Source organism: Hyaena hyaena, unplaced genomic scaffold (assembly GCF_003009895.1).
Source record: "Hyaena hyaena isolate Hyena2069 unplaced genomic scaffold, ASM300989v1 scaffold_4, whole genome shotgun sequence".
NCBI classification, from domain to species: Eukaryota; Metazoa; Chordata; class Mammalia; order Carnivora; family Hyaenidae; genus Hyaena; species Hyaena hyaena.
This window is the reverse complement of record NW_024080636.1, coordinates 8,571,978-8,595,824: the sequence shown is the minus strand read 5'-3', so window position 1 is coordinate 8,595,824 and position 23,847 is coordinate 8,571,978. Positions and strand designations below refer to the sequence as shown.

Genomic DNA, 23,847 nt, shown 5'->3' with positions numbered 1-23,847 from the left:
CATAAACCATGAGTTGGGACGCTTAGCTGACTGAGCCACCCAGGCGCCCCTTAATGTTTATTTATTTTTGAGAGAGAGCGTGAATGGGAAGAGTGAGGGAGGGATAGACAGGTGGGGGACAGAGCGGGCTCTGCACTGACAGCAGCGAGCCCAACGTGGGGCCTGAACTCAGGAACCATGAGATGAAAACCTGGTATGAAGCCGGCCACTAAACCAACTGAGCCACCCAGGTGCCCCCCACTTTTTAATAAGAAACTTTATTTACTTTATTATTATTTTTTAGTAATCTCTATACCCACCTGGGGCTTGGTGTCAGGACCCTGAGATCAAGAGGTTGGGTACTTCTGAATCCTGAGTTGGGAAAGTTCTCCGCAAATCTGGAAAAAAGCCCTTTATCCAGTATGTGATTTGCAAAGATTTTCCACCAGTCTGAGACTTATCTTTCTTTTTCTTAGTAGCGTATTTTGAAAATCAAAAGCTTTTTAGGGCGCCTGGGTGGTTCAGTTGGTTGGACATCGACTCTTTGATTTTGGCTCAGGTCAGGGTCTTGTCGTGAGAGTGAGCCCTGTGATGCAGGATCAAAACCCTGCTTGGGATTCTCTCTCCCTTGCTCTCTGCCCCTCCCCTGCTCGTGGATCACATGTACACGTGCTCTCTCAAAATAAATAAACTTAAGAAAAAGAAAAAAGGGGCGCCTGGGTGGCTCAGTCAGTTAAGGTCCGACTTCGGCTCAGGTCATGATCTCACGGTTCATGGGTTCGAGCCCCATGTCAAGCTCTGTGCTGACTGCTAGCTCAGATCCTGGAGCCTGTTTCAGATTCTGTATCTCTCTCTCTCCATGACCCTCCCCTGATCACGCTGTCTCTCTCTCTCTCACAAATAAATAAAAAACATTAAAAAAAAAAAAAAGGCAGGGGCTGCAAGATTGAGTAAAAAAGCAAGACTAACTGCCCAGAAGAAACACACTCTAAACATAAAGACACAAACATATCAGAAGCCAAAGATGGAAAAGGCGCCCCAGGCTGATACTGATCCACAGAAAGCTGCAGTGGGCACATGACCATCCGATGGAGACTGAGAGGGACGCACCGCGGACAACAGGGAGACTAGGGGTAGTGACAGAGGGCCAGCTCATCAGACATGAACACCGGCCAGAACTAAAGGGAGACTGGAGCGAGTCAAAATTACAGAGACACATCTAATGCAACAGTTAACTCCAGGAGCAGAGAAAATCAGAAAGCTAACAGGAGCTTTACGGACACTGTACCACACGCCCTAGTTGACATGTTGAAATGTCCAACCAACAGAAACAGAACACATATCATTTGCAGGTGCACATAAAACATTCATCAAGATCAACCATTCCCAGGACAATAAACCTCCATGAATGTGAAAAGTCCCTGACAATAAGGGAACTGGATGAGAAACCAACAGAGCGATGCCTAGAAAAATCCAGAATATGTTCAAATCAATAGCCCTTCTATATTAAGCCAAGGGTCAGAGACAAAAATCGCAAGGACAGCGAAGCAAATTTAATCCCAAAGAAAGCAGAGAGAAAAAAACCACAGAGGAAAGACATGAAATCCATGAAATCAAACCCTGGTTCTTTGGAAAATCAATGCAATTGACAAACTTCTACACGGACAAAGACAGACCTCACCAACAGCAGGAACGAAGGACGGAAGCGTCTTAGGCCTCACAGACGGGAGGGTAGTGAGGAAGCACACGGATGGCTGTGTATCAGCAACGTCTGTGAAACAACCCCTGGAAGAACACGTTACGGAAACTCAACAGAGACGACCCGGATCGCTCTTTAAAAAATTAAGCTTGAGGGCGCCTGGGGGGCTCAGTCGGTTAAGCGTCCGACTTCGGCTCAGGTCATGATCTCACGGTTCATGGGTTCGAGCCCCACGTCGGGCTCTGTGCTGACAGCTCAGAGCCTGGAGCGTGTTTCAGATTCTGTGTCTCCCTCTCTCTCTGACCCTCCCCTGCTCACGCTGTCTCTCTCTCTGAAATAAATAAAACATTAAAAAAAAAAATTTAGCTTGTGGGGAGGGGCGCCTGGGGGGCTCAGTCGGTTAAGCGTCCGACTTCAGCTCAGCTCACGATCTCACAGTCCCACATGGGGCTCTGTGCTGACAGCCTGGAGCCTGCTTGGGATCCTCTCTGCCCCCTCTCTCAGCCCTTCCCCCCCCCTCAAAAATAAACAGTAAAAAAATAATAATAAACTTATAGTTAAAAAACCATCCCAAAAAGAAACTTCTAGGCCTAGCTGGCTTTACTGGTGAATTCTACCAAACCTTAGAAAACAGTACCAGCTCTACACAAACTCTTCCAGCAAATAAAAGAGATTTTCCAACTCCCTCTGAGCAGCATTCTCCTGACGCCAACACCAGCAAACACACTACAGGAAACAGATGCGTATCCCCGTGATCACAGGAAAACCTCAACAAAACTTAGCAAGTTCTAAAAATTCAGCAAATAGGGGCACCGGGTGCCTCATTCCGGTGAGCGTCGGACTTCGGCTCAGGTCATGATCTCGCGGTTTGTGAGTTCAGGCCCCACACTGTCGGGCTCTGTGCTGACGGCTCAGTGCCTGGAGCTGCTTCGGATTCTGTCTCCCTCTCTCTGCCCCTCCCCCATGCATACTCTGTCTCTCAAAAATAAATAAAACATTAAAAAAATTAGCGAATTAAACGTAGCACCGCATATGACAGCTAACACGCCATGGGTCAGGGAGTATCAGCAGATAAGACACGAACAGGACAACGGACAAAAACGATGGTCACATTAGATCTGGCACGTTTTACAGCACTTGTGACCCTACTCATGACCAGCGTGCTCAGTAGAGCAGAAGACAAGCCCTCGGCCTCCCGAGGACACTGGGGAAGAGCCACTGCGGCCACCACGGAGCAGGGAGCCACAGCGTGCGCCCTGCAGGTTCCGCGACGCGGCCACAACGCCCGCCCCTGAGGCCACACTGCCACTGCCACCGTGACGGAGGCAGGGGACGCAGGCCGGTGGCAGGGACAAGGTAACGCTGCCGTCCTGTGGTCACCCCAGGGAAAGGCAGGTTCAGGATGACTGCGCCCCCCCCAGCCGCCCCTCGCTCCGCAACCTGGACAGTGCTGTTCTCCGTCCCCTCCAGGCGCCGCGGGGGGGCCCCTCGCCCTGCGGGACGGGAAGGGCCCAGATCTTCTCCCTTCCGGCTAACGCCGTGTTCCAGATCGACCCTGGCTGTCTCTCGAGACCCTCCCAGGGCAGGAGGGAGAGCTGAGGAGGACGGGAAGGGCTACTGCTCACAGAGTGTTTGCCGCGGGCCAGCGTGCGAGAGTCTGAGTTGTGTCACTCATTGAAATAAACCACGTGACAACATTTTGAGGACAGTCTGGTTTCCCTTTTGTACTTTAATACACGAGGAAACCGCAGCGCCCAGAGAGGCTGAGACACGTGTCCAGGGCGCACAGGCATGGAATGGTGGGCAGAGACCCACGCGCTGGGGGGCAGGGGTGCGGGGAGCTGCAGATGAGAGCGTGGGAGACAGGCGGCGGGACCGCAGTGCGATTCCCAGCGCTGACGGGAGCCTGCAGACCACAGGCCCAAGCAGCTCACAAACCCCAAGATCTTCGTTTAAGAAGTGCTGAAAACAAGGGGCGCCTGGGTGGCTTAGTCGGTTGGGCGTCCGACTTTCGCTTGGGTCATGATCTCGCGGTTCGTGGGTTCGAGCCCCGCGTCGGGCTCTGTGCTGACTGCCAGCTCAGAGCCTGGAGCCTGTTTCAGTCTGTGACTCCCTCTCTCTCTGACCCTCCCCTGCTCACGCTGTCTCTCTCTCTCTCTCCTAGAAATAAATAAAACATTTCAAAAAAATTATTTTAAAATAATTATGAGACAGAGGAACATGTTTAAACACCAGAGTGACAGAATCAGCAAAGGCCAGGTTATAGGAAATTCTTCAGGAAACAATCCAGTTTCCTTAATAAACAAACTATACTTGAATCCTGACCTGAACTAGCAAAAGTCATTAAAATATTTTTTAGATAATGTGGGACATTTGGATACCAAATATTTGATACTAAGGATTATCATTAGTTTTAAAGCTGTGATAAAGGTATTGTGGATACAACTTTTGAAAGAACGCCTTTTCTTCTTTTTTTAAAAATAATATCTATTTATTTTTGAGAGACAGAGAAACAGAGTGTGAGCAGGGGAAGGGCAGAGAGAGAGGGAGACACAGAATCTGAAGCAGGCTCCGGGCCATGAGCCGTCGGCACAAAGCCCAACACGGGACTCGAACTCATGTTCAATGAGATCATGACCTGAGCCGAAGTCGGCCGTTTAACCGACTGAACCACCCAGGCACCCCAAGAATGCCTGTTTTCAAGACACTTATTGAAACACGTCCTGGTAAAATAGGATTTCCGGTATTTGCTTCAAAATAACTGAGTGGGGGGCGCCTGGGTGGCTTAGTCGGTTAAGCGTCCGACTTTCACTTAGGTCATGATCTCGCGGTTCGTGGGTTCGGGCCCCGCGTCGGGCTCTGTGCTGACTGCCAGCTCGGAGCCTGGAGCCTGTTTCCGTCTGTGGCTCCCTCTCTCTCTGACCCTCCCCTGCTCACGCTGTCTCTCTCTCTCTCCTAGAAATAAATAAAACCATTAAAAAAAAAAAAAATAACTGAGTGGGGGAAACAGACAAGCGAATGGCCATGAGCCGGTAGCTGCCACAGCTGGGTGAGGAACGCGTGTCCTAACCTCTCCCTCCGGAACAATTATTTTAAGAAAAACAAAAAAACCCAAAGAAACAATTACACGGACTGCTGACTTTCCAAGAGAAGCAACGTGAACCAGGAGACAAAGGAATGGTATCTTTGAAGTTCTGAAAAAAGGCCAAACCAGAATTCAATACTCAGCAGAATATTCCTGAAGAAACTGATCTAAAATAAAAACACCGTCAGGCAACGCAAGCACAGGGTGTGTCACAGGCGGCCGGTACTGAAGGGACTGCAGACGGGGTTCCTTCAGGCAGGAATGACGGAACCCCGCAGGGAGGCTCAGTGGCGTACAGACGGCGAGGAGAACAGTGAAAACAAGAATGGTGTAGCTGAAGAGCCGGTGCTCGGTTCGCCCATCACACCTGGGGGCCGGCGCTTCTAGAAACTGATCAATGGAATTAACTAAAACCATCAAGACACTCGCACACCTACACGCACGCACGTCGTGAATAAACTCGCAGTTCTCACTGATGGCTCCGATCTCAGCCCAACACCACAGATCCTGCCAGCCTCCCTCTTCTGCATCTGTAGCTTCTTTCTCCAACAGTGAGAAATCTGGCTCCCCTGATCCTTCAAAGATTTACTCATTTGCTCAGTCCTACAACATCCGGAAAGTAGTTTCAGGATATTAACACTTACCACCGAGGAAAAACAGTGTTCAAAGTAGAGACAGTAATTTATAAATGTTTGGGTCTGGGCTCGTGGGTTTAGCACTGTGTCCAAGAGTTTTTTGGGTCAGTCTTCCCTCTTAAGCGTATTTTATTCCTTTGAAATACAGTTAGCTTCACTTGTTAATGTCGATAACACAGCACAGAACTAGAAGAGAAAAACCAAGATCTTGAGGAGGACATCATCAAAGAGGCAGAATCAACAAGAATTTCCTCATCTCTAAAACACAAGCACAGAGAACAAACGAAGAGCACATACGAAGCCTGTGAGACAGCAGATCTGTACGAAAGCGGCCCGGGCACGCGACAGCCCGGCAATCCCAAAGCCACAGGGACAAACCCACAGGTATTCAGCGGACGTGCCGAGGACGGGGTGGCTGCCGCACGACAAAGCTGATGTGTGTCAGCGGCCCATGGGGAGGCCCACAGAGGCTGGAACGAACAACCAGCCAGAACTTCCTTCCAGGGCAAGGACCTGCGTGAACTGCTGGGAACTGACTTAACTGAGCAGCGTGGGGAGAAAAGCAGCCAAGGGAGGACAGCGTCGAGAAGGGGCCTCCGAAAGCCAGCCGCTGCTCCAGAACATCAGGACCAGGGCCCCTGGGACCCGCGGCTCCGCGGGAGTCCAGCCGGCGCTGCTGAGTCGTCCGAGCCGGCCTGGCCAGATCTCCGGGGGCGGGGGGACTGGAGGCTCACGACAGCCGGAGCAGCTCTGGCTCAGAACATAACCTGTGATGCAGGAACTGCCATCGTCCTTCCCCGCGGGAGCCGCAGAAAGTCCCCCTCCACAGCACCACGGCTACCTGACCTTTGTCACAGGTCCCTGGAAAAGCCCCATTCACAGGGCATGGCTGTTATGTGACTTGAGAACTCGCTTTGTGAGAAAAACCGTGTCCCCAGGAGTCTGTGGAGAACACACAGCTCCCAAGCCTGTAGGGCCAGCAAGAGCCTGGCCAGAGGTTTACAAGGAAGACCTGGGGAACAAGGTGCGTACGGGGGGCTTTGAAAAGCTCTGACCAATTCCTGGGGACGCAGAAGGACACGCACGTGCAGGACGGTGCCCGGGCCCAGGAAAGACCGGGGCGGCCGGCCTGCTCCCTCCCCCCGCTGACCTTGAAGCGCTGTGTGAGCAGGGGGTGAAGGTGAGGGCGGGACGCTCAGGGACAGATGTGCACACACAGCCTCTGGCAGGGCCAGCGGCCACACCGGTTCCAGGCATTTAAGGAAACCTCTGACCAACCCTCAACTGACCACCACGCTCACCGAGCAGAGTGGACAGAGGCCAGATGCGACAAGGGACAGACTTTCTAGAATTCGTTGAGGAAAGCCACGGAAGAAATAAACTAAAACAAAACAAAACTCCAGCCATAAAAACAAACACAAGAGGGAGGAGGATCTGATGTCCAGTTTTCAACAAAACTGAGAGCATCACAAAACACGCACAGAAGCCGGAAAGCATGGCCCACACCCGGGGGGACAGCAGCCCCAGAGTGTCCCTGAGAGGACGCAGATGTTGGATTTACTAGACAAAGACCTTTATTTAATGCTTTTCTTGAGAGCGATAGGGGCGGTGTGGGGGAGGAGGGGCGGAGAGGGAAGGAGACACACAATCTAAAGTAGGTCCCAGGCTCTGACTCGGGGCTCAAACTCACGACCTGCGAGATCACAGCCTGAGCCAAAGTCGAAAGTTTAACCGACTGAGCCACCCAGGTGCCCCACTAGACAAAGACCTTAAATTGGGCATTATAAACGTGTTAGCTGAATTAAAGGAAACGATATATACAGACGAGATATAGAACAATATGCAACATCTTATCAAATAAATATCGACGTCCAGAGAAAAATGCTGAAGGAGAACCAGGCAGAAGTTACGGGATGTCGAAACGGAGAGCTGCAACGGACACAGTCACTAGAGGGTCCAGAAGCGGGCCAAAGAGCCAGCAAACCCGACGGCACGTCAGTGAGAAGAGCCGGGCTGGAAGCAGGCAGAGGCGCAGAAGACTGAACAGCGCCGCCCTCCACTCTCTGCCCTGCACTGACAGTGGCCTGGCCTGCGAGCACTGGCCCAAGAGCAACCCCCGCTTTCCAACAGCCGGGAAACATGCATAACTGCTTTCAAAGGGCTAAAACTATACAAGTGCCCTTCACCCACAACGCACTTAGAGTCTAAAACAATAGGGGCGCTCGGGGGGCTCAGTCGGTTAAGCGTCCGACTTTGGCTCAGGTCACGATCTCACATTTTGTGGGTTCAAGCCCCATGTCGGGCTCTGTGCTGACAGCTCAGAGCCTGGAGCTGCTTCGGATTCTGTGTCTCCCTCCCTCTCTGGCCCTCCCCTGCTCATGCTCTCTCTCAAAAATAAATAAAATATTTAAAAAAAAAGTATAAAACAATAACAAAGGGAATCTGAGAAATCAATAAATACTTGGAAATAAAAACACATTTCTTTTATTTTTATGTTATATTTATTTCTGAGAGAGAGACAAAGAGAGACAGCGTGCGTGCAATAGGGTCAAAGAGAGAGGGAGACACGGGATCTGACAGCTCCAGGCTCAGAGCTGTCAGCACAGAGCCCGACGCGGGGCTCGAACCCATGAACCTGTGAGATCATGACCTGAGCCAAAGTCGGATGCTTAACCGACTGAGCCACCCAGGCGCCCCTAAAAGCACATTTCTAAATAATCCATGTGTTAGAAAGAAATTACAAAGGAAATTAGAAAGTATTTTCATCCAAATGAAAGTAACACGCCAAAATGCAGGAGATGCTAAAGGGCTCAGAGAGAAATTCATAGCTTTAAACACCTGTATTAGGAAAGGAGACAAGCCTCAGATCAACAATGTAAGCATTTCTTTAAACTCTCCATCCAAAGACAGTGGAATAGATACTCTTTTCAAGTGCACATGGAACATTCTCCAGAATAGAGAACGTTCAGCCACAAAACGAGTCTCAGTAAGAAACTGAGACCATATAGAAGGTTTGACTATGTTTTACACCTGAAATTAACATTACACTGGATATCAACTAACTGGAATTTAAATAAACACTTAAAAAACCTAAAGTCATACAATTCATGTAAAAAAACTAATAACGTAAGCATTCACCTTAAAAAAAAAAAAAAAACCCCAACAAGCCTAGACCAAAAAAAGCAAAAAAGAAGTTAATAATAAAGATTCGAGAGGGTATTAGTGAAACAGAAAACAAAAGATTGGTACAGAACATCAAGAAAACCAAAAGTCAGTTCTTTTAAAAGATCAAGAAAACTGACAAATCCTTAATTTATATGACAAGTTGCAAAAATGTAGGAAATTACCAATGACTCCTCACAGATTAAATCGAATACAACAATACAAGGAACAACACTCTACCAACAAATTCAGCTCAGGGGAAATAGAAAAGTTCCTATAATTGTTACCAAAAGTGACCCAAAAAGAATTAGAAGACTGGAGTAAACCTATATATAACAAGCACAGAAATTGAACTAGTAATTTAAAATATTCCCGGGGCGCCTGGGTGACTCGGTCGGTTAAGCATCCACAGTCCATGGGTTCAAGCCCTGCGTCCGGCTCTGTGCGGACAGCCTGGAGCCTGCTTCAGATTCTGTGTCTCCCTCTCTTTGCACCTCCCCCACACATACTCTGTCTCTCTCAAAAATAAATAAACATCAAAAAAAATTTTTTTTAATCTTCCCACAAAGAAAACTGTAGGCCCAAATAGCTGTACTGGTGAATTTTATCAAACATTTACAGGGAAAATGCTACCGACACTCCATGAATTCTTTGAAAACAGAAGAGAGGTGCCTGGTTGGCTCAGTCGGCTGAGCGTCCAACTCCTGATTTCAGCTCTGATCACAATCCCATGGTTCGTGGATTCGAACGATGTGGACAGCATGGCGCCTGCTTGGGGTTCTCTCCCTTGCTCTGCCCCTCCCCCCACCTGCTTGTGTGCATGGGCTCGCATTCTCTCTCTCTCTCTCTCTCTCTCTCAAAAACAAACATAAAAGAAGAATAAAGATAAAGACTAAGCTGGAAGCGCAGTAAGAACAAGTAAACTCCACAACTAATCACTTAAAACAAACAGAAGAGGAAAGGAATTTATTTTCATGAAAAAGAGGGCTAAAGAGCACTCCGGAGGAACGGACTGGAAGCTGGTAAAGACCCCACCCACCCACGCACCGGAGCCCCGCCCCACCCCACAGGGTCCCAGCGGACAAAGCAAGGGAACAGAATACGGAAAACTTAAAATCCTTTCCTGAACTACAACTTGTAAAGCTACATACCGATGGAGCAGGCCGTGTGGACGAGAAATCCATGCTTAACAACGAACACTACAACAGAACGGCATTCGGGCCAAAGACTAAGTCACTTATCTGGGAAAGAAAGTCAAATTCTCATGCATTTGACAGCAGTGTTTTTGGCAGAAGACAAGAGAACACCATACTTAAGATACTGAAGGGAAGAAAATGTGAGCCGAGGGCTTTATATCCAGTCAAACAGACTTTTTAAGAAATTTTTTAAATGTTTATATTTATTTTTGAGAGAGAGAGAGAGAGACAAGAGTGTGAGCAGGGGAGGGGCAGAGAGAGGGAGACACGGAATCATAAGCAGCTCCAGGCTCTGAGCTCTCAGCACAGAGCCCAATCTGGGGCTTGAACTCACGAACTGTGAAATCACGACCTGAGCCAAAGTCGGAGGCTTAACCGACTGACCCCCCAGAAACTATTATTGGGGCACTTGGTTCAAGCCCCATGCTGGGTGTAGAGATTACTTAAAAATAAAGTCTTTAAAACTCATCCAATATGTTTAAATCTGAGTTCATGAGGCACCTGGGTGGCTCAGTCATTAAGCATCTGACTTCGGCTCAGGTCACGATCTCACGGTTGATGAGTTCGAGCCCCATATCGGGCTCTGTGCTGACAGTGCAGAGCTGACTTGGGATTCTCTCTCTCGTTCAAAAATAAAAATAGGTAAGTCAACAATAAAATCCTCAACTGATCACCTTTGGAGGGAGACAGAAAACTGATTATTCTGAAAACTGACAGAGGGAAGAACCAAGCATCTATCCCCGTGTCCTGTGGACTGGAGCGCTGGGTAACCGATGGCGGTGACAGGCTCCGGTTACCGGAAGCCCCGCAGACACACGAAGCTGCTTGTCTGGATTAACCCACGGCGTCCGCGCACGGCCGGCTGCCAGCATCAAAGCGGAGGGAGACGCACGGTAGGTGCTCATGATGGAACACAGCGTCGCCGCGAAGGAGTCCTGCCGAGGTCAAACCCGATCTGACTGAACCTCGATATCCAACTCCTCCTTTAGAGGAAACCAGAGACCCCACGCGGGAGGACCGCCATCAGCAGAACGAAGACTGCGAGAACCCCAAGTCCAAACACAAAAAACTTCCATCACGGGAGGTGGGGGCGAGCTCCAGATGATCGTGAAGCGTCATCCGAGTAAACAGCAACACTTAATTCGGACTTGGTTCGTGGTTTGGTCACAAAACCACGAAGACAAGCAAGGACGGACTTGCCATCCCCAAGTGAGGCCGGCAGGTGCTCTGGTGGGGGAGGGGGGGAGCACAGACGAGGCATCTGGGAAGCCAGCAGAAGTTCATTTCTTGACCCAAGCGACGGTCACAGAAGCGTCCACCTTATAACAACGCATCAAACCGTACGCTTACTTCTGTGTCTGTGTCCGCACTCTACTTCGAAGTCAGAAGGGTTTAAGAAAGGCGGACGGTACGAAACTACAGCGAGGAGGGTCTCGTGGTGTTGGTTCTGGGGCCACAGACTGGCACAGATGGGAGAGCTGGGGACAGACCCACGCACACGGCCTGCGCACCAACGGTCGTTGCCAGGGACGCCGACAGCAGTGAGGAAGGGGGAGCTTTTAAACACACGGTGCCGGGACAAGCCCATCTCTCCGTGGAAAAAATGACACCTGACTCTTAATTCACGCCATCCCCCCAATCCACGCCATCCCCTAAATCCATGGTTGCGCTAAAGGCAAAACAATAAAGAGTGTGATATGGAAAAACATCCTTACGACCTTGGTTTAGGGCAAAACAGAACTATCGAGGGAAGATGGACAAATCAGGCCACATTAAAACTAAGACTTAAAAATCAAGGAAATACAAATTAAATCCGTACCACCACACACACACACACACACACACACACACACACACGCTGAGCCGATAGTGCCCGGCGCTGGTGAAGGCCCGTGACACACGAGTGCAACCACACCAGAGCAGGCCTGCGCACCCGGCAAACCAGAGCCCCACATACAGGGTTGCGTGAGCACTCACAGGGGCACGCCCACTGGGTGCCTGGACACTTATACAGCAAAGGACAAATGCAAAAACGTTCACGGCCATCATCACCGTGGTCAGAAGCCGGCTCCTGACCGCAGGTAACATGCGCGACAGGTTTGCGAGTGGGACATCCCACAGCCACGACAACAAACAGACTGTCATATCCACTACCGTGGTGAGCAGGTGCCAGACACAAAAGAACATGCACACATGACCCCCCGTATATGACTGACAGTGGTACAGGCCGGGAAAATGATGAACTTTGGGACTGGGGAGCGTGGGGGGACCTGGGGCGAGTGTCCATCTCTTGACCTGGTGACAATTCACAGAGATGACCACTTCTGTGAGTGTGTGACGCGTCACGACGGAGGACTTAAACGCTGGGAATCACCCACACACGCCCGGCGGCTGCCCTCGCAGCACCGGGGAGGCCGGCCAGGACCACAGGGTGCGAGTGGGCGCCCACACAGACATGTTTCTAGAAGGGGATACACCACTTAACTGCAGTCATCACGACTTTCACTTTCTATTTTATATGTATTTTACATATCCCTCTGTTGCTTGACTAATTTTGTGCCTATTATTTCATAATCACAAGCAGCAATGATGTTGCTAATTTAAGGGAACCACCGCCATCTGATCTAGCAGCTTTACTACTAAAGAAAATCAGCTTCTCCTACTATTTCCGCACAAACTAAAGGGAAAAAAAAAGAAGCAGGTTATCTTTGGATTTCAAACCACAAAAGGGTTATGCTGCTGTGGTGGTTTTGATCCATTTGCGTAGGTATAAAGGACAGTTAGGTTTCTGCCCCCAACCCTGGGAGGGGAGATCTCTGGGTGGCGTCTGGGACCAGTTACCCCCATGGTTCTGACCCTCCTCTCCAGCAAACAGAAATAGGGTGAAATCCATGACACATCAAACCCAGGGTCCTTCCAGGACAAACCTCGTCACCCTTCCATGGTCACCGCGGCCGCCACTCGCAGCCCGGGCCCCAAGACAGGAGGCACCCCCACTCTCTGCAGCCCCCGGGCTACCTGGATGCTGACTGAACACCAAGCAGTCAAGGAACTGGCACCGCCCCCCCAATGGTGCGCACGGCAACCGCAAATTCTGACAACCCCAAATTCTGACGTGCGACGGGAGGGAGAGGAGGAGGAGACGAAAGAATGCGCCCCAACCAAAGTTCCTTCGATTTGTTTCACGTTTTTTAGTTTCAAAGACAAAAATACCAAAAAGTAAAAGGTAGGTTCCATTCCATAGGCTAGAAAAAGTCAGATGTACAGAAGCACCGGACGCGGAGACGCTGCTGCTCTATTCTTTATCAAGAGGACGAAAGAAACCACCTTCCACCTGCGGCGGCGCGGCGGCGCGGCGGCGGAGGAAGCGGGCGAGCGCTCGGGGGCGCGGCTGCCGGCTGTCACACCCGGCCACTTACTAACACAGCCGTCTGTTCACTGATCTCGTACTCTCGGGGTACCCAACACGTCCGTTTTAGTGTTTTCCCATTGTTCACATCCACACTGACGCGTACTAAGCGCACACCACTCCGAGACACCGGGTCTCACCGGGGCGGACTGGCCGACGCGGCGCAGAGACAGCCTGCACTAGGGCGCCGCGACAAGGCTTCGCGGGACCACACGCTGGGGGGGCATCCGGAAGCCCCCCCCACAATCACATCCTTGGACCCAGCAATCCCAGCGCCAGGACCAGACCCCGCAGACGGCCCTCCGCCAACGCACAACAGCACCTGTCCGAGCCTGGCGCCCGGAGAGCCTCTCAGACACCCCTGGGGAGGTCGGGCACGTTCATAGACGTGCTCAATGAAAAGGCGACACACACACACACACACACACACACACACACACACACACAGCGTAACGGCACTCGCCACCTTTAATGAAAGACCAGCCGAGTCCACGAGAGATACACACATGCGTGTGGCGCTTGGTTTTTCAGGATAAAGCAGAAATAGGACAGCTGCCTTCAAGAGTGGAGAGACAGAGACGGGGTGAAATTTCTGATCCTATCTTTCATAGGATTTGGGCTTTTGAGCCACGTAATTATTTTGAACGTAAAATTTAAAAATTCCAAATCTGAAACGAACAAACCTAACTGTATATCAAATGAGCAACATAATTCCAGACAAAAGAATATTCATCAAGAGTGTTGTTTTAAAACACACTACTTTATTCACAATGCGCATTAACAACAACAATAAAAAACCCTCAAAAACAAGAGCACCTTAGGGGTGCCTGGCTGGCTCAGCTGGAGAACATGGGGACTCTTGATCTCAGGGTTCTGAGTTCAAGCCCCACACTGGGTGTAGAGATTACTTAAAATCTTTGGGGCGCCTGGGTGGCTCAGTCTGTTTAGCTTCCGACTTCAACTCAGGTCATGATCTCACAGTTTGTGGGTTTGGGCCCCGCGTCGGGCTCGGGCTCTGAGCTGTCAGCCCAGAGCCTGCTTCGGATTCTGCGTCTCCCTCTCTGGCACTCTGCTGCTCTTTCTCTGTCTCTCTCACTCTCTCCAATATAAGTAAACATTAAAAATTTTTAAAAAATAAAACCTAAAAAACAAATACAAAAGCACCTTAAACTTATTTAAGTGGTTTCATTAGTAGCAGTAACCGAGTATTGTAATATTACAACCCTGTTTTATGTATACTTGTCCATAAAACAAATAAGTGATTATCATTCTGCACATGGAGCCTGCTTAGGATCCCCTCTCTCCCTCTCTCTCTCTCCCCCTCTCTCTCTCTGCCCCTCCCCACCCCGTGAGCCTGTGTATGCTCTCTCTCTCAAACTAACAAAATATATATAAATCAAAAAAAATTAAGTAAAACCTTAATACGATTTCAAATTTGTACTGAAAGATTCAGTATGAACTTACAATGTTTTAAAAAAAATGTTTTGGGGGAGCGCCTGGGGGGCTCAGTCGGTTAAGCGTCTGACTTCGGCTCAGGTCATGATCTCACGGTTCGTGGGTTCAGCCCTGCGTCGGGCTCTGTGCTGACAGCTCAGAGCCTGGAGCTGCTTCGGATTCTGTGTCTCCCTCTCTCTCTGCCCCTCCCCTGCTCATGCTGTCTCTCTCAGAAGTCTCTCTCAGAAATAAAAACATTTAAAAAATTAAGAAAAAAACGTTTCATGGTTCTGCCCATGAGACAGGCGCTTAGAGCAGCCATCGTACACACGGGGGGCTCATCTAGCACCGAGGTCTCGGCTTCTAAATTCTTTTCTGCGCTAAAAGGGAGCACAGCAGCTCCGGCGCAGTGACCGACGGCAGGTCAGGAGAGGGACCAGAGAGGTGCTCTCCTAAGGATGCCGCGTGAGGGGCAGGAGGCAGCTCGTGGGGCTCACCGCTGCTCAGCGACAACCACGTGAACGTCAACACAAACAGAAGCCGTTAACGGACTCCAACGCAATGAATAAATAAAAATGCATCGGTCTGCGCTGATACTCAAAACAGGAGAAGGAAAAACAAAAGCATTTGCCACGGTGGAGACAGGACCGTCCACCCCGACAAGAGGGGAGACAGGGAGAGGGACTGGCGTCTGTCCCCTCTTCCCGGGATGCCCGGGCCAGAGGGACACAGATAAAGTCGAGAACATCCGGACGCCGGCCTCAGCAGCAGGACGGCGGAGCAGGCGGTGTCCCCCTGTGGAAATGCGCCACCTGCCTCTGACCCCCTTCCCGCCAGTCACTGGGGACAAGGGAGACGACAGCACGCGAACAGATCCTGAACACGGGGCTCTCACAAGACCATGGTCCCAGTCTCTTCAAGGGGTCACTGCCATGGAACACAACGGGGGGTAGGGGGGCGTTATTGCAGAAGAACAGAAAGTAACGAGGTGTGATGCACTGAACGACACAGAGTGGACTCTGGTTTGGGGAAACCAGCTACTGGGGCGACGGAAGCATCGGGACAGCCGGCCCGCGGGGGCAAAGAGATCACTGTGCCGCGTCCTGGACGTGACCGGTGACGGCGCTGCTGGTCACACAGAAGGGTCTCCTTTTGCCTCTTCTTTGGAGAAAAGGACATTCAGGGGTGAAGCGCAGGAAGGCATGTGACTTCCCCTGCCGAAGCGCGGCCAGCACCAGACGGGCAGAAGGCAGCGGTGACCGTGACGCTCCGGCCAGCGCTCTAAGTCAGAAAACTCCACAGTTTGGCCGTTAAAACCCAAGCCAACCTGTGTGCAGCTCCCAGCGAGCTGTCCAGCGCCCAGGATCCATGAGCCGCAGCGACAGCCCGCCTGGTTCACACCTGGACACAACCGTCTTCCCCCAAGGTCATAAGCTAGGATCGGTCCCCACGGGAGAGTCACTTTACACACCCGAGCGTGAGCGACCGTAACCGACGCGTCCTGGGGGTGGACGCAGCACCACGCGCCTCAAAGCCGCGTTCCACCGGGCGGCGGGGCTCACGAAGGACGAGGCTGCTGCAGTGCCAGCTCCGCGCACATGGGGGCCGGGGGCAAGGGCAGAGGCGGCCGCCAAGGGTTAACTGCGGAAACCAGCTCCAGAGCCCTTCCCATGAGACGGGGTCAGACGCGGCGATAAGGCTACCTTGGCAACAGGGCGCATTCCAAAGCAAGCGAACAGACCGTGCTAAGGGCAGCCGGTCCCTGTTCTGTCCCTGAAACGATCTGGGTCACAGCCCAGGGCTCTTTGTGTGGTTCTGCTCACTTGCTTTGTGGGTCCCCTTTACCCAACACCCATACCCACACCTGCTGCCTCCCCCTCCCTGCGGGGTCCAGGGCAGTCCCACGGGGGACAGGCTGAAGTCGCTACTGTGGCCGGAAGCTACGACGGGTCCTGACTGAAAGTGTCCTTCTACCCACAGGACGAGGAACATGGCCTGTGACAGAGAAACCGGAGCCGTCCCGGAAGGGCTCTCCCCTCCCCCCGAACAGAGAGCAAGCGGCAGACCACGAGGTGAGGACCAGTTCGTGGTGGCCATGGATGACATTCAGCCCCCAGGCGGTCCCTCTGTGGGGGCACAGAGCAGGTGCAGGGCCCTCCGGATGGAGGAGCACAGAGGGCCCCCGGGTGGCCAGCAGGGCACAGCCCACCTCAGCCCGGTCCCCAGGCCAGGAGCCTGGTTTCTGGGACACGTGGACCACGGACAGGCCTTCCCAGAGCAGGCGCCCAGAGGAGCGCAGGCGGCTGCAGACGCGGCGGGGCCCGCAGGACTCAGGCTCAAGCAGAGGGGCCGGCTTCTCCATCCACCACGCCGCCCCTTCTTCCCTGGGGGCTCTGTCTGTGGCCCCAGACCCTCCAGGCTTGGATTCCGTCCAAGAAGGGGTCTCCTGGAACATACTTCCCAAACAGAAACTGCCATCACCTCTGCCTGCACCTGCCGGTGTTTTCTTGGCTGGACCTTCTTTTCTGGTTTAAGTCTATGACCAGCATCACGGCTCAGGTCTCCGGAGCCTTCTTTTCAAAAGCACTACTGCCCCCAGCAGGTAGACCCCTGCTAGGTACAGCGTGAGAGGCCAGAACACCTCAGTCCAGCCGCTCTGTCTCTCCCAGGCACCCCTGCCTCAGACACAGGGAGCACGAGAAGGAAAGGCTTCATTTTTCTCAGAGCGATGCTTCCAGAACTTGAACTACCAACAGCACGTCATCAAACAACTAGCAAGGAAGTGGCGTGAGCTACTTCGGAGTGAAGAACACTCCGGGTGACGGAAGGTGGGGCGAGGGAGAAGGGCGGGAAAGACGGGGACGTAACGAGGGTGAGCCCCGGAAGGGGAGAGGGCCAGACCCCTGTGGGGGCCAGAAACTGAGGGGAAGGCAGACACGAGGCGGCAGGACGGTCAGGGCCATGGCGCGCTGTGACGTCTCCACGCAGCTAAATCAGTGAAACACAGAACGGAAAAGGAGCACGGACGCTTACGGCTTCTGTTCTCGAGTCCCGGACTTAAACAGGGCCTGAACACCAAACAGGAATTAGAAGAACGGCAGCCGAGGGTGCGAAACATTGTGTTTTGTGCAGAGGACGCAGGTGAGGAGTCGAAGGGGCTGCTCGCCGAGCGTCCGAGGCCCGGGCACCAGGTCCGGTGACGCATCACGTGATGCACCTGCTTCCTGCCTCTCACACGGCGGCCGTCACTGCGAGGGAGCGCGTCAGACCAGAGTGCGGAGACTGCAGGAGCCGGCGACACCGCTACCCGAGGTGCAGAGGGGTCTGCACTGGCCACGACCCCCACTCCGGCTCTATGCCCCCCTGACCTGCTTGGTCTCCACACTCTGCGCCGGACGGGGCCCGGATCGCAGGTCCACGCACTACCTCGCTCAGCGAACACCACGTGTCAGCTGCACCGCAGACTCGGAATCCCATGAGCTACTCCAACAACCTACTTTAAATCTTCCTCCAAGGCGTTGGGACATTGCTTCCGCAGCCTGTGTCTTGTACAAACCTCCTTACTTGCACATAGTGACATTAGAGAACAGAGTTCTGGGGCCCCTGGGGGCTCAGTCAGTTAAGCATCCGACTTCGGCTCAGGTCATGATCTCACGGATCATGGGTTTGAGCCCCGCGTCGGGCTTTGTGCTGACTGCCAGCTCGGAGCCTGGAGCCTGTTTCAGTCTGTGACTCCCTCTCTCTCTGACCCTCCCCTGCTCACGCTGTCTCTCTCTCTCTCTCTCCTAGAAATAAATAAAAATTAAAAAAAAAAATTTACCAGGAATAACCAGAAGAAGTGGTGTCAGGAAGGGGTCAGGGGTAGCTGTCAAGTGATCACCTGTCAGGTAGACGGAGTCCAAGCTCCCTTCCCATACAGGAGGCTAACCGTGTCCCACGAAACTTCCTGCAGATGCTCAGAACTCTTACCTCCCGCTAGATCTTGTGGGAGAAAATGGGAAGCGGACATGCCCCGTGTGGGGGGGGGGGGTGAGCACAGGGAGGAGCACCAACCCCAAGAGAAGCCCTGAAGTTTAGCTCCTGTGAGCTCGAAAGGAAACTTTGTTGAGTGTGACCAAAATAAATTTGTAAGTGAAATCTGGCTTATTCAAAGTACTTTTTGAAAAACTCCAACTAACTACTTCCAGGCCTCATTTTATCACCACGATACAGACAAAGCGACAAATATTAACATTTCTCATGAAAAGTCACCAGGATGCCCTTGCCTTAACGACCTGGCCGCAGAAAAGCCTGAAGAGGATTTTTTTTTTTTAAAACCATGTCCTCGATTTGGTCAGAGTTAACTTCAAAACAAATAACTTCCCTTTTTCACAAAGAGGAGAATGCCAACAGAAGCCAGTCCCAATGCTGGCGGAGACCGCTTCCAGCGAGGCGCGCGGGGTCCCCCGAACGTCACCCCGACCCGCGGGGGCGCGAGGGGGCCGCGGGCGCTGCGGGACAGACACACACGACTGAGCCCGGGTCCAGACCAACCACTACCACTGGAAGCCGTGTGGAATTACGCTTTGCCGTTGGATTCCCACCTTACTGATGAAGGTGGGGCGGCGGGGCCGGGACGCGACGACCGAGGGCTCCGCAAGCACGCGCCTCCTCGGACACGGAGACGGCGACCGTCTCTTCCTGGAAATACCCCTGAAGACGAGCAACACCGAGAAAAAAAATCCCAAATGCGATTTGTAGGGCAACTCGCCGTGGCGGCGGGGACCAAAGTGCCGGGGAGAAGACGCGCCCAGGACCCCGGCCCCGTACCCCGGGGCCCGCACCCCGCACCAACTTTCAACCACTTAAGGTGTTTTGTCAACAAAATCCTGCCGTCCGGAAAACGCGTCTCGGGTGCGACCGGCCCGGCCCGCCGCACGCCAGCTGTCAGCCGCGGGGCCGGGCGGCGCAGGGCGCGGGCCGGAACCCCGAGGGCGGGGATCGGGGCCGGGGGTCCCGGGGACGGGGGTCGGGGTCAGCTCCAGCCCTCCGGGCACCGCGGCCGAGTCGGGAGCGCGGGCGGGGTCCGGGCCACCGCAGGCCGCGCCCCCGAAGCCGCCCCCGGCCCGGCGCAGACAATGTCGCGGCGCCCCCGGCCCCCCGGCCCCGCGGCCCGACCCCCGACCCCGCCTCGACCGTCGGCCCCTGCCCCCGCGCGGACCCCGACCTCCGACGGCGCGCCGGGACGGCCGGGCCCGCGGCGCGAGCTCGCGGCCGAGGCACAGCCCGCTCCAGCCGCCCGCCGCGCACTCACCTCGGGCGCCGGGCTCCGGGCGGCGCGGCTCCCGCCCGCCTGCGGACGACGGCCGGCGCGGGCGAACGCTCCCATTCATTAGCCGCGGCTTTGTCTGCCCCCGCCGGCCCCTCCCGCTGCCGCCGCCGCCCGCCCGCCGCCCGCGACGCCGCCGGACGCTGCGCCCCTCCCAGCGCCCCGCGCGGCGCGGGGCGGGGCCGGGGGCGGGGCCGGCCGGCCGGGCGGCACCAGGGAACCCAGGCGCGGCGGACTGGGAGAGCCGGGGACCACTGCGCAGGCGCGGTCTCCGCCCCGGGCCAGGCCGGGCCGACTGCGCAGGCGCGCCCCCGCCCCCATCCCGGAGAGGGCCTCCCACGCAGGCGCAGTCTGCGCGCGTCGGCCCCGCCCCCCGGGCTGCTGCGGACCGGCCTCTGAGGCGCCGATTCCACACGCCGGCCTTGTGCCCCGGCCCGGCTAGGCCAACCGCGCAGGCGCAGTCCCCGCGCGCCGGCCTGGTCCCCGGGCCGGACTGGGAGACCGCACAGGCGCAGTCCCGGCGTGCCGGCCCCGCCCCCGGGCCCGCAGGCGGGTGGGCTGCCGTGGGGTCTGCGGGCGGTGGCCGGCTCCGCGGCCTGCGCGGCGCCCCTGGCCCCGCAGCTGGTGGCCTCCTGCCCGCGGTGCCCGGCGCCCAGCCTGCCCAGCAGCAGAGCCGCGGAAGCCCGGGGCAGGGAGCCCACCTGCGGGGGGCGCGGGGCCGAGCTGCCCGCGGGGCCCGGGGCTCGCCTTACCCTGGAGCCGCGCGGAGCGTCTCCCTTCGTGCGCGGGGCTGCGAGGGCTGCCGCGGCTTCGTGGCCGTGCGTCTAAGCCCTTAAGTCTTAAGACGATAAGGCGCTTCCGCGCGCGGCCCACTCACTGCAGCACAGGGATTAAAACAAGCCCTGCGGGGTCCGGGCGAGACCCCCCGGGCGGCGCCCTCCCCTGGGCCGGCCCCGGGGTGGGTGCGCCCCGCACGTGGGATGTGCCGTTTCCACACAGGTCGCGCCCGCTGAATGTACGTTGTTGGAGGCCGCAGCTTGCGTCGTGCGGACGTGAGACAAGCGTGCACTTTACGAGGCTAACCGATGAGGTGAGTAGGCCCGGCGCCCCGCCGCGCCCTCCCCGCCGGCTCCTTCCGCTCCGGCCTCGGGGCTTGACCTCCGTGACTGAGCGCGGCCCGGCGCCTGCTTCTCACCAGGCCCCAAGGGCTGCGGACCGCTGTCTGTGTGTCCTCGCCGGCGGCAGAGCCCTGCTGGACGCTTGTGGAGCGCAGGGGGCAGCGCGCAGAGTGTGGCCACACACCGTCCAAATCCGGCCGGCCGCCCGCTTGGTTTGCTTGGTTTCGTTTTTATGGTCTCGGAGCTAAGAATGTTTTCTCACTTGTCAGTGGCTGGAGCAAAATCAAAATAAGAATGATATTTCATGACGCGTGGACATTACAGGAGATTGAAACGTCGGTGTCCTGACGGAGTCGTCCTGGAGCACAGCCAGTTCGCTGGCTCACGCCCGGCCGGCGGCAGCCTTCGCAACGCACAGGCCAAGTTCAGGAGGCGAAACGGACACGTGACGGCAACAGCCAGGAATATTTGCTCTCTAGCCCTTTGCAGAAAAAGTGGTGGACTCCTGCTCTGGATGAATGAACTCCATTCTGCCTCCGCCCTGCTGTGGTCACCTGTCCGCTGACACCCTCGGGCGACTGTCTCACTCAAAGCCAGAGTTCTTACAGTCGCGGTGAGCAGGCCCACACTGCCCTCCCTCCCTGACTTGGCTCCAGCCACACTGTCCTCTGTGCCTCACCTCAGGGCCTTGGCGCTGCCTGTTCCCTCCGACTAGAATGCTTTTCCTCAACTGGGGCCACCTCGCCCCTCACCTCTTCATATCTTCGCCCAAATGTCACCGTACTAGGGAAGCTCTCTCTGACCGTTCTCTGTGAGGCACGTCTGTCCCTCCCCTGCCTCCCGGCCTCCGGCGGCCCCCCTGAGTACAGTTCACACTCTGAGAGCATAGGGCCTTTGTCATTTGCACCATGTGTGACGCCCAGCAGGAGAAGACCAAGCAGGTCCTGAGTCGTGGCAGAAGATGTTGACTGAGTCCCCACGACTCCCAGGAGCCAAGCTAGGTGTGGACATGAAAGGTTCCCCTTTCGGAATGGCAGTCACTCTTCCCTGGGGGACTGACTTACCAAGTCCACCCTCCCTCATGCAGGTCAGCAGGTGTGGCTCACTTGGACCCTTCCTAGAATGATTGAGTACCTACAGCGGCCGTGTAACTTAATGCCTGAGCGGGACACGCTGGCCGTGAAGTCGAGTGCTACTGACCGCGAAGCCAGCACCAGCATAAACTGGAGCTGTCCCAGCGAGTCAGGATGTGTGGTGGCCGCAGTGAACAGCTGTGTCCATTCATGTAATAAATCTTTGATGAGCACTTTCCACTCTCTGCAAGACCAGGGCAGGGTCGAGAGGTGAGGGGGGTGGTGGCAGGTGGACACCAAGCCTGACCTGCGAGGGGGAGCTGCAGCTGCCAGGGTGCAGTTGGGCACTGACACAGCTGAACCCCAAAACTCTCTCCTCCAGAATTGACACCCACACGGGTGCCCCCCATCTGGATACTGCCTCTCCCCCTGGGTCCAGGTGTCTCCATGGCTGCTCTCCCCAGGACCTCTCAGGCCTCCCGGGGTGGAGGCTGGAATGGAGTTTGCAGGGCCCCCCGGGACCAGCAAGGGGAAGCCCCTGTGGCCACCACCTGTGAAGTGTTCTCATCACCCCTGTGCTCTTAGGGGCGAGAGGACTCCAGGCCCCTAACGCAAATGTGTGAAGGTGTCCCCACAGTTTGCCTCCGGGGAATCATGGCCTGGAGTGACCTTCCTGTGGGGGTAGATGAGCTTCCAGAAAGCCTGCCACGCAGCCCTGGAACCTCAGAGCTGCGCCAAATGGTTCCTGTCTTGGTGACGTTGATGTCATGATGCTGCCAGCCTGGGGAGTGATGCGGCCGGAAATGGGAAGGTGCGGGAGCCCCGGGCACAGAGTAGGTATGTAAGGAACACCGGCCCCGGGTGCCTATCGCCGATGTCAGGGCAGGCGACCCAATGTGCCCAGGGCCGCTGCCCAGCCCCCAGCCCCAGCCCTGCCGCTGAGACCTTGGGGCTTCCCTTTCCCCACTCTCAGGTGACGTGACGGGGCGAAGCAGGAGGGTAGGAGTTGTACCCTCTGGAGCCCCCGGGCCTCCAGACCTGCTCCTCCCTCTGCTCCGAGGGCGGACGGGTCCTGTCCACGTGGAGGCCCCGAGGAGGGAGACACCAGCTGGCTGGGAAAGTGAGGACGAGGAAGTGGCTGGGGGGGCCTTCACTGGAGTTTGGCCCCTTCCTGGGGTGTAGAAGAGGAGGGTGGAGGAGCATTGGGGATGAGTGTCAGGCCGCTCAGGGTGCGGGGAGGTGCTGAGGTGATGGGCCCGGGGGTGAGCCATGCCACCTCCAGCGGACACTGTGGGGGCCGAAGGAGAGAAATCCCAGAATTGGCAAGGGGCCAGGGCAGGCAGGAGCTGCGGGGGCGGCAGCTGCGGAGCTTACAGCAGCAGCTGCCAGGAGGGGCCTTGCAGCTGGCATGGGGTCCTAGGGGGCGCAGGACGCATCAAGCACCAAGGCCCTGGGGCAGGAACTGGCACCTGTGTGAATGGTGAGCCGAGCAGGGAGAGGTCAGATCAGAAAGGGGCTGGAGGGTCTCCTAAGGCTGGGGTGGGCACGGGTCCGGGGAGGATGAGAGAAGGTAAGACTGGATGGTGACATAATCCCAGGGGAACAGCTGTGGCTGCTGCTGGCGCGAGCCGAGGCACCCAGGAGGCTCCTGGATAAGAACGGGTGCGGCGCAGGGGGCTCAGGTGGACGCACGCGCTGGCCCTGGCCCTCCTGCATGGAGGACCCCGCCTGAGGGAGCTGGCTCTGCTT

At 55.2% G+C, this 23,847-nt stretch overlaps 1 protein-coding gene and 1 long non-coding RNA gene across 3 annotated transcripts in view; one reads left to right on the top strand and one right to left on the bottom strand.

Annotated features, from left to right (window-relative positions):
* ZBED4 (zinc finger BED-type containing 4) overlaps positions 1 to 20,017 on the bottom strand; it is a 31,933-nt gene extending 11,916 nt beyond the window's left edge. Inside the window, exon 1 of the mRNA XM_039235149.1 lies at positions 19,893 to 20,017. The gene's annotated coding sequence lies outside the window, so the exon portion shown is untranslated. The remainder of the gene's footprint in view (positions 1 to 19,892) is intronic.
* A 279-nt stretch (positions 20,018 to 20,296) lies between these two features.
* Positions 20,297 to 22,336, top strand: LOC120233785. 2 transcript variants are annotated; one of them, XR_005528916.1, is made up of 2 exons: positions 20,297 to 20,997; positions 21,350 to 22,336. It is a non-coding gene; the product is annotated as an uncharacterized LOC120233785 (long non-coding RNA). The 2 variants fall into 2 exon arrangements; XR_005528917.1 differs by having other exon boundaries at positions 21,295 to 22,336.
* Positions 22,337 to 23,847: the final 1,511 nt, after the last annotated feature.